The sequence below is a fragment of the Tamandua tetradactyla genome, chromosome 5 (assembly GCF_023851605.1).
Source record: "Tamandua tetradactyla isolate mTamTet1 chromosome 5, mTamTet1.pri, whole genome shotgun sequence".
NCBI lineage: Eukaryota > Metazoa > Chordata > Mammalia > Pilosa > Myrmecophagidae > Tamandua > Tamandua tetradactyla.
The window spans coordinates 733,944-750,147 of record NC_135331.1 but is presented as its reverse complement, the minus strand read 5'-3'; positions in this window follow the sequence as shown (position 1 = coordinate 750,147).

The window sequence follows — 16,204 nt, the reverse complement described above, 5'->3', positions numbered from 1 at the left end:
GGAGGCAGCCTTCCGCGCCGCTGATTGGCTGGGGTTGGCGTTGTGGGCGCTCCCGGGCGGCTGCGGCGGGCGTCTGGTTCAGACGCCGGGAACGTGTCTGTGAGAAACGTTCTGCGTCATCGTGAGGAGGCCTGTTTCTTTCCGTGTGTGACCGTAGATGCAAGTACCTCGCTAAAAGAGTGAAAATAAGTGAAATGCGAAATTTAGGAGGAAATAAAACGTAGTTAAGAGAAGAAAATTAATATAAAAGCAGAAGAAATTGAAATTGGCAAAACTATACCGAAAAGAACCAAGTTTTTTAAAAATAAAGTACAATACAATAAAATGCGTTGATAAAATGTGGAGAAACAACATAAATACACAATTGGGAATAATGAAATGGAATTAACCACGCAGAAAGAAGAAATTACAATATCATGCAGTAGTAGTTTTTTCAGTCCTGTGTGTGCGGCTTTGATTCTATCGTGTCCCCGAAAGACTCTCTTCTTTTAACCCTGGTGACCTGCCTGGGTGGGACTTTTTTGTTAGGCTGTTTTCCTGGAGTGCGACCCACCCAACTCAAGGTGGGTTTTCATCCCTTACTGGAGCCCTTTAAGAGAGCTCTCTGTGGTGATGGGTAGAGCTTGGAAAGAAAACACAAGAGAATCTGAGAGACAAATGCCCAGAGACATTTTGGAGGCAGCCATGGGAAACCAGAACGAGGAGAGAAGGGCCCCTGGCCATGACCATGTCCCTTCCCATGTGACAGAGGAACCCGGGATGCTAGCAGCCTGTCCTGAGAAAGGTGTCCACCTCTTGGTGCCTTCATCTGGATATTCATGGCCTTGGAACTAAATTTGTAAACTAAGAAATCCTCATTGAAAATCCAACCCATTTATGGTATATTGCATTCTGGCAGCATTACCAAACTGAAACGCATCATATCTCTTTTGTATCTCTTTTGTTTTTTTGCAGTCTTTTAATATGTAGTTGATATTTTGTGATGTATGTACTAATTGCTGTCTCATATCTGTTTCTGTATACTTTAAAAATGCTTTCTGGGTGCACACAGGTGGTTCAGTGGTAGAACTTTCCATGCAGGAGACCCTGGTTCGGTTCCCAGACTATGCACCCCATCCCCCAAATAAACAACAACACACATGTGCACACGGGCACAAAACAAAACAAAAGTATATTGAACACCTAGGACGATTTATAAGATGCTACAAAGGTTCCATGCACTAGGGTAACTTTCCAGAAACCTACAACCTCCAGATGAGTCCCCAGACCGGATAAGTCCTGAAATGCAGAGGGCCCAGCCTCCCCAGAACATAAACTAGTTCCATCCCCCATCCCATATTATCAACAGCCCCTTTCAACATGAAAAAGTCAGAATAGGCATAGCGCAAATACCCCCTAAAGAGTGGGAGAAAGATCAAAGGTGATGGTGCAGTTATAGAGAGAAGGTAGGGTTTAACAAATGAATATGATTGCTCAATTATTATATTGATAACTTTCAGGCTCCAGTGTCTCAGAGCAGTGAGAAGTTAAAACCTAAAATTGTGAAATTATAACCCATACCAAACTGTGAAATCTGTTCTACAACTAATTGTGATGTGCTTTGAAATTTATTGCTTTTTTGTATATATGTTATTTATTACAAAAAAGAAAAAAATGTTGATTGTGATGATTAAAAAAAATATTCGTTCCACAGCCTCCAGTGTTCTGGAGCAGCTAGAAGAAGAAATCTGAGATTATGGACTGGTAGCCCATGACAAACTCTGGGATCTGTTCTGTAACTCCTTGTTGAAGAGTACTTTGAAAATTATTGCCTTTTTCTTTCTTTGCTTTGTATATGTTATATTATACAATTAAAAAATGTTTAAAAAATACTTTCTTTGTGATTACCCTCGGATTTCTGTTACTCAAGCTATATCACTAAGCTGCTAATTTGACAAGATACTAAGTTGGCACCCATGGCATACACACTCTCTGCTCCTCATTCCTTCTGTTTCCTGTCTTTATGGTGATTTTTGTCTTACTTTATCTCTTTAAATTTTTCATATGCATTATCAGGAAATATAGGTTTTCTTGTTCAATTGTATTCTGACATAGGAATTAAAGAAAACAGTTGTATATTGATCATACAGGACTATTGGGTTTAGCATTTACCCTTTTAGTTACCTTTACTGTACATCTTCAGTTCTTCACAGTATGCCAAGCCACTCTGTCCTGACTTTTCTTTTCAACCTGCAAATTCTAGGAACCCTTGTAGGACAGGTCTTTTGTTGACAAACTCTCTCAGTTTCTGTTTATCTGTGAATATTTTAAACTCTCCCTCATTTCTGAAGGACAATTTTTCTGGATAAAGAATTTTTGATTGGCAGTTTTTCTCTTTCAGTAACATAAATGACACCATTGCCTTCTTGCCCCCTTGGTTTCTCATGAGAAATCTGCAGTTGGTTTTATTTAGAATCTCTTGTATGTGATGAATAACTTTTCTCTTGCAGCTTTCAGAGTTCTTTCTTTATCTTTGGCATTTGATACTCTAATTAGTATGTGTCTCAGAGTAGGTCTATTAGGATTTATCCTGTTTCGAGTAGATTGCACTTCTGGGATATATATCTTTCCTAACAGTTGGGAAAATTTCAACCATTATTTCCTCATATACTCTTTCAGATGCTTTTTCCTTCTCTTCTCCTTCTGGGACTGTAGAAGTGACAGATAGTTTGTGTACTTCATGCTGTCACTCAAGTCCTTGACACACTGTTCAACTTTTTCTATTCTTTTCTGTCTGTTCTATTAACTATTATTTTTATCATCCCATCTTCTAGTTCAATGATTCATTCCTCTTCCTGTGCAAATCTGCTGTTGTACCACTGTGGTGTATTTTATTTTATTTTATTTTATTTTGCCATTTTAACTACTTTTTTTACTGTGAAAAATAACTTATATACAAAAAAGCAGTAGATTTCAAAACACACCACAGCAATTAATTATAGAACAGATTTCAGAGTTTGGTATGGGTTACAGTTCTACAATTTTAGGTTTTTCCTTCCAGCTGCTCTAAGATAATAGAAACAAAAAGAAATATCAATATTATGATTCAGTATTATACTCATTTGTTAAATCCTATCTTCTCTGTTATAACTCCACCTTCTCCTTCGATCTTTCTCCCAATCTTTAGGGGTATTTGGGTTATGCCCATTCTAACTTTTTCATATTGGAAAGGGCTTTTGATAATATGGGATAGAGAGATGGGTCTAGTTGATGTTCTGGAGAAGCCAGGCCCTCTGATTTTCAAGACGTATCTAGTCTAGGAACCCATCTGGTAGTTGTGGTTTCTGGAAAGTAATCATGTCTATGGGACCTTGGTAAAATCTCAGATACAGCCCTAGGTGTTCTTTAGGGCTGACAGGAATGGTTTTGGTTGGGGTTTGGCAGACTGGTAATTAGCAACATCTAGTTGAAGCTTGCATTTAAGAGTAGCCTCCAGAAGAGCCTCTTCACTATTTGAACTCTCTCAGCCACTGAACATTATTTGCTACAATTCTTTTCCATGTTTTTGCCAGGACGGCATTGTCGATCTCATGGTACCAGGGCCAGGCTCATCTCTGGGAGTCATATCCTATGTTGCCAGGGAGATTTTCACTCTTGGATGTCATGTCCCCTGTAGTGGGGAAGGTAATTATTTTACTTGCAGAGTTGGACTTAAAGAGAGAAAGACCACATCTGAACAACAAAAACGATCCTCTGGAAGTAACTCTTAGACATAGCTATAGGTAGGGTTAGCTTCTCTGCTACATAAATAAGCTTTTTTTTTTTCATTCTTAACTTTTATCGTTCCGTTCTATATATATAATCAGTAATTCACAATATCATCACATAGCATATTCATCATCATGATCATTTCTTGGAACATTTGCATCTATTCAGAAAAAGAAAAGAAAACAGAAAAAAAAATTATACATACCACACCTCTTACACCTCCCTTTCATTGATCACTAGCATTTCTTTTTTTTTTTTTTTTTTGGCTTTTAAAAAGGAGAATTTAATAAGTTGCTAGTTTACAGTTCTAAGGCCGAGATAATGTCTCAATTAAAGCAAGTCTATAGAAATGTCAAATCTAAGGCATCCAGGGAAAGATACCTTGGTCCAAGAAGGCCAGTGAAGTTTAGGGTTTCTCTCTTAAGTGGAAGGGCACATGGTGAGCACAGTCAGAGTTTCTCTCTCATCTGGAAGGGCACATGGCAAACAAGGCATCATCTGCTAGGTTCTTCTCTCCTGGCTTCCGGGCTCATGAAGCTCCCCGGGAGGTGTTTTCCTTCTTCATCTCCAAAGGTCACTGGCTTGTGAACTCTCTGCTTCGTGGTGCCGCAGCATTCTCTGCTCTCTCCGAATCTCCCGTTCTCCAAAATGTTTCCTCTTTTATAGGACTCCAGTAAACCAATCAAGACCCACCCAAATGGGTAGAGACATGTCGTTACCTAATCCAGTTTAACAACCACTCTTGACTAAATCACATCATCCAGGGAGATGATCTGACTACAGTTTCAAACATACAGTAGTGAATCGGGATTATTGTACCTTTATGAAATGGGATTTTGATTAAAACATGGCTTTTCTAGGGGGCATACATCCTTTCATACCAGCACAGGAAATTAGGCAAAAAAAAAAAAAAAATAGGGGCTACTTGGAATTCATAAATAACTTGCACTTCCACACAAAGAGAAGTCCATATGTCACTGCCTGAATGTATGAGCTTCACTGTACAGGGCCTTTGTTAATACCGTTAATACAGGACCTCTGCTAGCACAACTGGGATTTCCTACGTCCACTTTATACTACTAGAAGTCAGCACATAGGACAACTGGGAAATGGTAAAACAGCTTCTGAACTTATTTCCAATCTTTGAAACAGGGAAGACTTCCCCACCCTCATCAACAGGAGGATTGTTTTCGGGTTTGAAGAAGAAAGGCATATTTCAATCCATTTTGTAAAGAGGGGTAACCACAAAAAGTATGCTTAGAACTAGAAAGGATCTTAGAAAATATTTCATTGAATTCCTCCATTTAAGAATAAAAGAAAAGAGACCCATAGAGGATTAATGTTTGCTTCAGGTCAAAAAAACACATACAGCGGAAAGAGCGTGGATGTCACGGTCAACACTGGATTTGAATCCATCTCTTCTATAGTTATTAGTTATATGGTTTGGTTTCCTCATATGCAAAGCAAGGATAATAGGACTTGACTTCTGGAGTTGTTGTAAAGTATAAATGATAGAATTTATGTAAATGTCCTAAATCACTACATGGTTCATATTAGGTACTTCACAAATACTGTCAGTGCAGGAACTAAGCCTTTTATATTCATCACACCGTTAATACAACTGTCCAAAAATAATCAAACACTTGTTTAAAATGAGATTCCAAATAAAATAAATTGCGTGCAGTATAATGTTTTTTTAAAAAAACATTTCACTACACATCGATAAAAGCAATACCCAGTTCTTTTTCAATGAAGTTAAATGTTCCACTTTTCTCAGTGGTTTTAGCTGTTTTCAGCTACATGCAGCTCAGCACAAAGAGATGACACAAGGGACTTTTTATCTGCAATGCAGAGAACAATACGGAGATAATTTACATCGGAACTTGCCATTAGCTTCATATGGCATGTATTCATCATTTAACAGGTTCAGCGCCCTATTTTTAAAGCTTTGGTGATCTGGGTAGAAATTGTACTTATGCTTGGCTGGGCTGAAAAATCTAGGGAGAGCATTTCAATCTAAATTTATTTTAACATTTGTTCCCCCTATTATTTATTTTTGTTCCATATGTTTTACACATCTGTTGATAAAGTAGGTAAAAGGAGCATCAGACACAAGGTTTTCACAATCACAAAGTCACATTGTGAAAGGTATATCATTATACAATCATCTTCAAGAAACATGGCTGCTGGAACACAGCTCTACATTTTCAGGCAGTTCCCTCCAGCGTCTCCGTTACATCTTGACTAACAAGGTGATATCTGTTTAATGCGTAAGAATAACCTCTTGAGTCTGTTTGGAATCTCTCAGCCATTGACACATAGTCTCATTTCACTCTTCCCCCTTTTGGTTGAGAAGGTTCTCTCAATCCCTTGATGTTAATTCTCAGCTCATTCTAGGGTTTTTCTCAATCCCTTGGTGCTGAGTCTCAGCTCATTCCAGGATCTCTGTCCCACGTTGCCAAGAAGGTCCACACCCCTGGAAGTCATGTCCCATGCAGAGAGGGGGAGGTTGGTGAGACTGCTCGTTGTGTTGGCTGGAGAGAGAGGCCACATCTGAGCAACAAAAGAGGCTCTCTTGGGGGTGACTCTTCGGCCTAAATTTTAAGTAGACTTGACCTATTCTTTGTGGGGTTAAGTTTCATATCATCAAACTCATAGACTGGGGGCTCAGCCTATAGCTTTGGTTGTCCACACTGCTTGTGAGAATATCAAGAATTCAACTTCGGGAAGTTGAATTTCTCCCCGTTCTCACCATTCCCCGAAGGGGGCTTTGCAACTACTTTTCCACTCACTGATTGAATCACTCTGAGATTCATCGGAGCATCACTCTGGATAAACCAGGAAAATCTCATGTCCTACCTGAGATTCCAAGTACTTATGGCATTCAATCAAACTATCTACATAAGTTATATTAGGAAATGCACTAGTGAAAATATAAATTTTGTAACAAACATTTTTTCCTTTTGTCTCACACATAAGGTGACATTTTAAAATATTAATTACCATCTATTTTCAGCACCCTGCAATAATGACATTCCTTTGTTCTTCCTGATGCAAAAACATTTTAAAAATTGTATCTTGTACATTTCACTATTATTATACATTCTAGGTATTCCTAGATTATACCATCTCAATCTTTAACATCTATCTTTCTTTCTGATTTGATTTATGTCCCCAGCCCTCCTCCCTCTATCATTCTCACATGCAGCTTCATTCAGTGTTTTAACATAATTATATTACAGTTAGGTATTATTGTGCTGTCCATTTCTGAGTTTTTGTATCCAGTCCTGTTGTACGTCTGTATCCCTTCAGCTCCAATTACCCAATATCTTACCCTATTTCTATCTCCTGATGGTCGGTTCATATCAGTGAGACCATACAGTATTTGTCCTTTAGTTTTTGGCTAGTCTCACTCAGCATAATGTTCTCAAGGTCCATCCATGTTGTTACGTACTTCAAAAGTTTATTCCGTCTTAAAGCTGCATAATATTCCATCGTATGTATATACCACAGTTTGTTTAGACACTCTTCTGTTGATGGACATTTTGGCTGTTTCCATCTCTTTGCAATTATAAATAATGCTGCTATAAACATTGGTGTGCAAGTGTCCGTTTGTGTCTTTGCCCTTATATCCTCTGAATAGATACCTAGCAGTGGTATTGCTGAGTCATATGGCAATTCGATATTCAGCTTTTTGAGGATCCGCCAAACTGCCTTCCACAGCGGTTGCACCATTTGACATTCCCACCAACAGTGAATAAGTGTGCCTGTTTCTCCACACCCTCTCCAGCACTTGTCATCTTCTGTTTTGTTGATAATGGCCATTCTGGTGGGTGTGAGATGATATCTCATTGTGGTTTTGATTTGCATTTCTCTAATGGCCAGGGACATTGAGCATCTCTTCATGTGCCTTTTGGCCATTTGTATTTCCTCTTCTGGGAAGTGTCTGTTCAAGTCTTTTTCCCATTTTGTAATTGGATTGGCTGTCTTTTTGTTGTTGAGTTGAACAATCTCTTTATAAATTCTGGATACTAGACCTTTATCTGATATGTCGTTTCCAAATATTGTCTCCCATTGTGTAGGCTGTCTTTTTACTTTCTTGGTGAAGTTCTTTGATGCACAAAAGTGTTTAATTTTGAGGAGTTCCCATTTATTTCTTTTATTTCTTCAGTGCTCTTGCTTTGGGTGTAAGGTCTATAAAACCGCCTCCAATTATAAGATTTATAAGATATTTCCCTACATTTTCCTCTAACTGTTTTATGGTCTTAGACCTAATGTTTAGATCTTTGATCCATTTTTGAGTTAACTTTTGTATAGGGTGTGAGATACGGGTCCTCTTTCATTCTTTTGCATATGGATATCCAGTTCTCTTGGCACCATTTATTGAAGAGACTGTTCTGTCCCAGGTGAGTTGGCTTGACTACCTTATCAAAGATCAAATGTCCATAGATGTGAGGGTATATCTGAACACTCTATTCGATTCCATTGGTCAATATATCTGTCTTCATGCCAGTACCATGCTGTTTTGACCACTGTGGCTTCATAATATGCCTTGTCAGACAGCATGAGACCTCCAGCTTCATTTTTTTCCCTCAAGATACTTTTAGCAATTCAGGGTACCCTCCACCTCCAGATAAATTTGCATATTTGTTTTTCTATTTCTGAAAAGTAAGTTGTTGGGATTTTGATTGGTATTGTGTTGAATCTGTATATCAGTTTAGGTAGAATTGACATCTTAACTATATTTAGTCTTCCAATCCATGAACACGGTATGCCCTTCCATCTATTTAGGTCTTCTGTGATTTCTTTTAGCAGTTTCTTGTAGTTTTCTTTGTATAGGTCTTTTGTCTCTTTAGTTAAATTTATTCCTAAGTATTTTATTCTTTTAGTTGCAATTGTAAATGGAAATCGTTTTTTGATTCCCCCTCAGATTGTTCATTACTAGTGTATAGAAACACTACAGATTTTTGAGTGTTGATCTTGTAACCTGACACTTTGCTGTACTCGTTTATTAGCTCTAGTAGTTTTGCTGTGGATTTTTCAGGGTTTTCGACATATAGTATCATATTATCTGCAAACAGTGAGAGTTTTACTTCTTCCTTTCCAATTTTGATGCCTTGTATTTCTTTTTCTTGTCTAATTGTTCTGGCTAGAACTTCCAACACAGTGTTGAATAACAGTGGTGATAGTGGACATCCTTGTCTTGTTCCTGATCTTAGGGGAAAGTTTTCAGTTTTTCCCCATTGAGGATGATATTAGCTGTGGGTTTTTCATATATCCCCGTTATCATTTTAAGGAAGTTCCCTTGTATTCCTATCCTTTGAAGCGTTTTCAACAGGAAAGGATGTTGAATCTTGTCAGATGCCTTCTCTGCATCAATTGAGATGATCATGTAATTTTTCTGCTTTGATTTGTTGATATGGTGTATTATTACAGTAATTGATTTTCTTATGTTGAACCATCCTTGCATACCTGGGATGAATCCTACTTGGTCATGATGTATAATTCTTTTAATGTGTTGCTGGATTCGACTTTCTAGAATTTTGTTGAGGATTTTTGCATCTATATTCATTAGAGAGATTGGTCTGCAGTTTTCTTTTTTTGTAATATCTTTGTCTGGTTTTGGAATGAGGGTGATGTTGGCTTCATAGAATGAATTAGGTAGCTTTCCCTCCACTTCAATTTTTTTGAAGAGTTTGAGCAGGAGTAGTACTAATTCTTTCTGGAATGTTTGGTAGAATTCACATGAGAAGCCGTCTGGTCCTGGACATTTCTTTTTGGGAAGCTTTTGAATGACTGATTCAATTTCTTTACTTGTGATTGGTTTGTTGAGGTCATCTATTTCTTCTTGAGTCAAAGTTGGTTGTTCATGCCTTTCTAGGAACTGTCCATTTCATCTACATTGTTGTATTTATTATCATAAAGTTGTTAATAGTATCCTGTTATTATCTCCTTTATTTCTGTGGGGTCAGTGGTTATGTCTACTCTTCCATTTCTGATCTTATTTATTTGCATCCTCTCTCTTCTTCTTTTTGTCAATCTTGCTAAGGGTCCATCAATCTTATTGATTTTCTCATAGAACCTGCTTCTGGTTTTATTGATTTTCTCAGTTGTTTTCATGTTCTCAATTTCATTTATTTTTGCTCTAATCTTTGTTATTTCTTTCCTTTTGCTTGCTTTAGGTTTAGTTTGCTGTTCTTTCTCCAGTTCTTCCAAGTGGACAGTTAATTCCTGAATTTTTGCCCTTTCTTCTTTTTTGATATAGGCATTTAGGGCAATAAATTTCCCTCTTAGCACTGCCTTTGCTGCGTCCCATAAGTTTTGATATGTTGTGTTTCCATTTTCATTTGCCTCGAGATATTTACTGATTTCTCTTGTAATTTCTTCCTTGACCCACTGGTTGTTTAAGAATGTGTTGTTGAGCCTCCACCTATTTGTGAATTTTCTGACACTTTGCCTATTATTGGTTTTTCAACTTCATTCCCTTATGCTCTGAGAAAGTGTTTTGTATGATTTCAATCTTTTTAAATTTGTTGAGACGTGCTATGTGACCCAGCATGTGGTTTATCTTTGAGAATGATCCATGAGCACTTGAGGAAAAGGTGTATCCTGCTGTTGTGGGGTGTAATGTCCTATAAATGTCTGTTAAGTCTAGCCCATTTATTGTAATATTCAAATTCTCTGTTTCCTTTTTGAGCCCCTGTCTAGATATTCTGTCCATTAATGAGAGTGGCGAAGTGAAGTCTCCAACTATTATGTTAGATGTGTCTATTTCCCTTTTCAGTGTTTGCCTCATGTATTTTGGGACATTCTGATTAGGTGCATAAATATTTATGATTGTTATGTCTTCATGTTGAATTGTTCCTTTTATTAGTACATAGTATCCTTCTTTGTCTCTTTTAACTGTTTTACATTTGAAGTCTAATTTGTTGGATATTGGTATAGCTACTCCTGCTCTTTTCTGGTTGTTATTTGCATGAAATATCTTTTCCCAACCTTTCACTTTCAACCTATGTTTATTTTTGAGTCTAAGATGTGTTTCCTGTAGACAGCGTATAGAAGGATCCTGTTTTTTAATCCATTCTGCCAGTCTATGTCTTTTGATTGGGGAGTTCAGTCCATTAACATTTAGTGTTATTACTGTACAGGTATTACTTTCTTCTACCATTTTGCCTTTTGTATTTTATATGTCATATCTAATTTTCCTTATTTCTACACTCTTCTTCACACCTCTTTCTTTTGTGTTTTCGTATCTGCTCCCTGTAGTATTTCTTGCAGAGCTGGTCTCTTGGTCACAAATTCTGTCAGTGATTTTTTTTTGTCTGAAAATGTTTTAATTTCTCCCTCATTTTTGAAGAACAATTTTGCTGTGTATAGAATTCTTGGTTGGCAGTTTTTCTCTTTTAGTAATTTAAAAATATCATCCCACTGTCTTCTCACCTCCATGGTTTCTGCTGAGAAATCTACACATAGTCTTATTGGGTTTCCCTTGTATGTGATGGATTGCTTTTCTCTTTCTGCTTTCAAGAGCCTCTCTTTCTCTTTGACCTCTGACATTCTGACTAGTAAGTGTCTTGGAGAACGTCTGTTTGGATCCATTCTCTTTGTGGTACGCTGCACTTCTTAGATCTGTAATTTTAAGTCTTTCATAAGAGTTGGGAAATTTTCAGTGATAATTTCTTCCATTAGTTTTTCTCCTCCTTTTCCCTTCTCTTCTCCTTCCGTGACACCCACAACATGTATATTTGTATGCTTAATATTATCATTCAGTTCCCTGAGTCCCTGCTCATGTTTTTCCATTTTTTTCCCTATAGTTTCTGTATCTTGTTGGATTTCAGATGTTCCATCCTCCAGTTCACTAATCCTAACCTCTGTCTCTCGAAATCTGCCATTGTAGGTTTCCATTGTTTATTTCATCTCTTCTACTGTACCTTTCATTCTTATAAGTTCTCTGATTTGTTTTTTCAGACTTTCCATTTCTTCTTTTTGTTCGTTCCTTGCCTTCTTCATATCCTCCCTCAATTCATTGATTTGGTTTTTGATGAAGTTTTCCATGTCTGTTCATATATGCTGAATTAATTGTTTCAGCTCCTGTATCTCATTTGAACTATTGGTTTGTTCCTTTGACTGGGCCATATCTTCAATTTCCTGGTGTGATTTGTTATTTTTTACTGGCATCTAGACATTTAATTACCTTAATTAGTTTATTCTGGAGATTGCTTTCACTTCTCTTACCTAGGGTTTTTTTTTGCTGGATAAATTTGTTGTCTATCTGTTCTTTGACCTTCAGTTCAGCTTTTTCTGGACCTCTAGCTTAGGTTTTGTTTAACAGAGGATAATTTTTCAGTTCTTGTTTTCTTGTTTCTTGCCCTGCTTGTATGGTACCTTTTCCCTCCCCACTCTTAGGAGGGTCTACGTAGGTATTATAGACTCCAGCCGAGTTTTCCCGGACTAAACTGGCCTCCTATCAGGGGAAGGAATCACCTGCATCAGTTTTCCCTGAGCGTGAGACCCAGCAGTTTGAAAGAGTTTCCTGTGAAGTCTCTGGGCTCTGTTTTTCTTATCCTGCCCAGTATGTGGCACTTGTCTGACTGCAGGTCCCACCAGCGTAAGATGATGCAGTACCTTAAACTTTGGCAGACTCTCCCTGCTGAGGGCGTGGTGGAGACAGAGGAGAGGTTGTAGGCTGGTTTTAATGGCTTCAAATTGCCAAGCCCTGGGGTCTGAATTCCTTGAGAGAGGGATTCCACCTGAGTTGGGCTTCACCTCTCCCCTGGGGAAAGCACAGGTGGGAGACAGCCCTGAAAGCAGTCCGTTTCTGCCTATGCCTGGGGCAGTCACAGCCTGAGAAGTCCCGCTGCTGAATCCAGTGGCAGCCAAGCGTCCATAGAAACAGCCACAAAAACCTCTGTTTCCTCCCCTTTCCTCTTTTTCCGTTAGCCCAAAGAGCGACCTCCGCCTTAACCAGGTTCATCTGAGCTGGGAGTCTATTTTTAGTAGTCAGAATTTGTTAATTAATTCCACAATAGGCCTTTAATTGTGTTCAGCCCCTGCTGCTGGAAAATGTCCTTTCTTTCCCCTCTGGGAAGCAGCCTGTCGGGGAGAGGGCCGGCTGCCACAGCTTGGGGAACTCACGGTTCTGGGGAGGCTCGCAGCCCGTCCAGCTGTTCCAGACTGGGGTATGCTGTGTGTGGAGTCACTGACCTGGCTCCGGGAGCTGTTCTCTACTATTTCTTGTTATTTAGTAGTTGTTCTGGAGGACAAACTAAAACGTACACATTGCTAAGCTGCCATCTTGGTCACATCCCCATGCATTTTCTTTTTAATATTCTTTAGCTTTCTATCCATATTTTCCTTCATGTCCCAGAATTGATTTAGGAGATTCTTTGGAGCTTCTTTGATTAGTTGTTCCAAATTCTCTGTTTCCTCTGAAGTTTTTAATTTGTTCCCTTTATTCAGCCATATCTACCTATTTCTTAGTGTGGCTTGTAATTTTTTGTTGATGTCTGGGCATCTGATTATCTTGATGTATTTAATCTGAAGGTCAGTTTCTCCCTCTTTTCTAGGCTTGTATTGTTGATAGTCTTTGTGTTCTGGCTCTTCTTTGATACTTGGTCCAGCTTTTCTAGACCATTAGAGGATCCTCGTTTAAATGTTCAGATTTTCTCAGCTCTTGTTCATCTTTTCCTCTGCCTGGATATGTGCAGTTGTTTCAACTCCAAGAGAAAGCTTCCTTTCCTCTGTTCCTTCTTCAGAAATCTTGATCCGTTCTTTTTATTTTTGTGTCGAATTTTCTCCCCAGATTCTATGATTTGTTTAAATTCTCTCCTTCACTTGGTGCCGCCTTTTCCTTACACTTTTCAGTTCTGGTATCCATCCTGTCTTACAACAGTTCAGTTCACCCCCGCTTTTTTTTCTCTGTGAGGATTTTCTACTTCCAGTTTCTTCCCCTTTAGTTATCCTAACCCATGGAGTTAGATGGGGCCAATCCACAAAGGAGAGGCACTCCAGAGAATTCTGCTGCTTAGGTGGTCCAACAAATAGTAACTGATTGAGTGTGCAGAAATCTTACTAACATTTCTGTGGTGGACTCCCTCTTTTTTTTTCTTACCCCCTATAGGGGCTCTTTTGTATGTACCATGTTTTAACAGTTTATGTTCCACCCTATGTCTCTGTTGGCTTGGATCCATGTGCCTGGATATGTGTAGGGTTCTAATTCACTTCTCTTTATGGTTTTATAGTCTAGCATCTATGACTGGAGGAACCCAGGCTGTTCTGCATTTGCATGACTCTCAAGCTGTGTGGGACTGAGTGATGGGGAAGAATCTGGATTGACAGGTCTGGGATGGATGGACATTTCCTTCCTGATTGTGGAGATTATTTTTCTTTTTCTTTGAATCAGCATTTGTAGAGTCCTTCTCCAGTCTCTGTCATCCACCAGAGTTCTAAGAAAGCGGGATTAGTTCTTTTATAGGTTAAGTTTGTGGGGGGATAGCTTTTTTTAATTGAAAAAAATTTTTAAACATAACAGTATACAAACAAACATTCTTATCATATGATCATTCCATTCTTGGTGTATAATCAATAACTCACAATATCATCACATAGTTATATATTCATCACCATGATAATTTCTTAGAACATTTGCCCCAATTCAGAAAAAGAAATAAAAAGAAAAAAATTCATATATACCATGCCCCTTAACCCTCCCTCTCATTGATTGCTAGTATGTCCATTTACCCAATGTATTGTAGCCTTTGTTTCTCCTATTTTTTCTATAACCCTTATTACTCCCTTTCATTGATCTCTGGTCTTTAAATCTACTGAATTTATTTTAACATTTGCTCCCCCTTTTATTTATTTATCTGTCCATACCATAAATAAAAGGAGCATCAGACACAAGGTTTTCACAATCACACACATTGTGAAAGCTATATCTTATACAACATATTCAAGAAACTTGGCTACTGGAACACAGCTCTACATTTTCAGGCACTTCCCTCCAGCCTGTCCAATATACTGTAACTAAAAAGGTAATATCTATATAATGCGCAAGAATAGCCTCCAGGATAACCTCTTGACTGTTTGAAATCTCTCAACCATTGACACTTTATTTTGTCTCATTTCACTCTTCCCCCTTTTGATCTAGGAAGTTTTTGAAATCCCTTGATGCTGAGTCCCAGCTCATTCTAGGATTTCTGTCCCACGTTGCCAGGAAGGTTTTACACCCCTAGGAGTCATGTCTGTGGGGGGATATCTTATATTGCCACGTTAATGATGTCCACCCTCATTTGGATTTGCTACAGTTTAACTTAAAGAAGAACATCTTCAACATTCCTATTGACAATTGGATTCATACCAGAGGAATTGTGGGTTAAGACTTGAATGTGATTTTTGATGTGTACATTCTTTAGTCCCTAAAGACTTAGTCCAGGACTTATTTTGGGATCCACAGAAATAAACAAACCAAAAGAGGTCAGTAGTATATATTTTAAAATTAATTCAGGTATGTATTTTCAAAATGGAAATCAAGGTTGGTGTGGAGAGTAATAGTAAATGAAGTCATTTGAAAAGTCTATACATTATGTAAGTATGAATTTTCAAAACAAGGAGAGACAGTAAAATTAGTGGAATAAGATGCTATAGGGGATGGGTTTGATTCCCAGACCATGCACCCCCACCCCCACAAAAAAAGGTCCTATAATGGAGCATCAGCAAATATAATTATGGTTATTGAATCATTATCTAAATGCTTTCTACCTTTCTGATATGTTGTATTGTAGTTAGAAGCATATATCTTTAATTTTTGTAACTCACTGAACTGTGACCCATCTATCTTATTTCTTTAATGCTGAAAGCATGTGCCATAAGAAAAGCCTGAACTCAAAATGAACCCTGGGACATAAAATTCCCTGTGAGCGAAACCAAAGTTTGAAGAAACAATAGGAAAGAGGAATCTTGGACCTGCAAGGAAGTAAGAGATCCACCATCATAAATTTTGGCAACAGCACAAACCCACTCCTCAACATAACAAAACCCATCACTCAATGATAATAACCAACTTGCAGTCCCTAATTTAAATGTAGACATAGCCAATGGAAAGAGCCAATTTATGATACTAAATTTAAATGTTTACTAGCCAATCCGAATGGGCCAATATTCCTGGCATCCCTAATCCCCACTTCTCTGTTTAACTCAATTAATATCTCTCTCTTTTCCAACTCCGGGAGTCAGATCTGAGGAAAATACCATCCTTCTGTCTTTATGACACTAGCCTTTGCTAAATAATTTTTTTCTCTTCTCAAAATCCTGGTGTCTACTGATTGGGTCTTTGTGTACTGATTGTATTTGTGTGTATCACTTGAGGACTCACTTTTGAGCCATAGCAATATATCTGAAAAGAAATTCAGGTACACGTTTTAAAAGAAGGGAAGTCATAGAATTCATTCAGATGAAC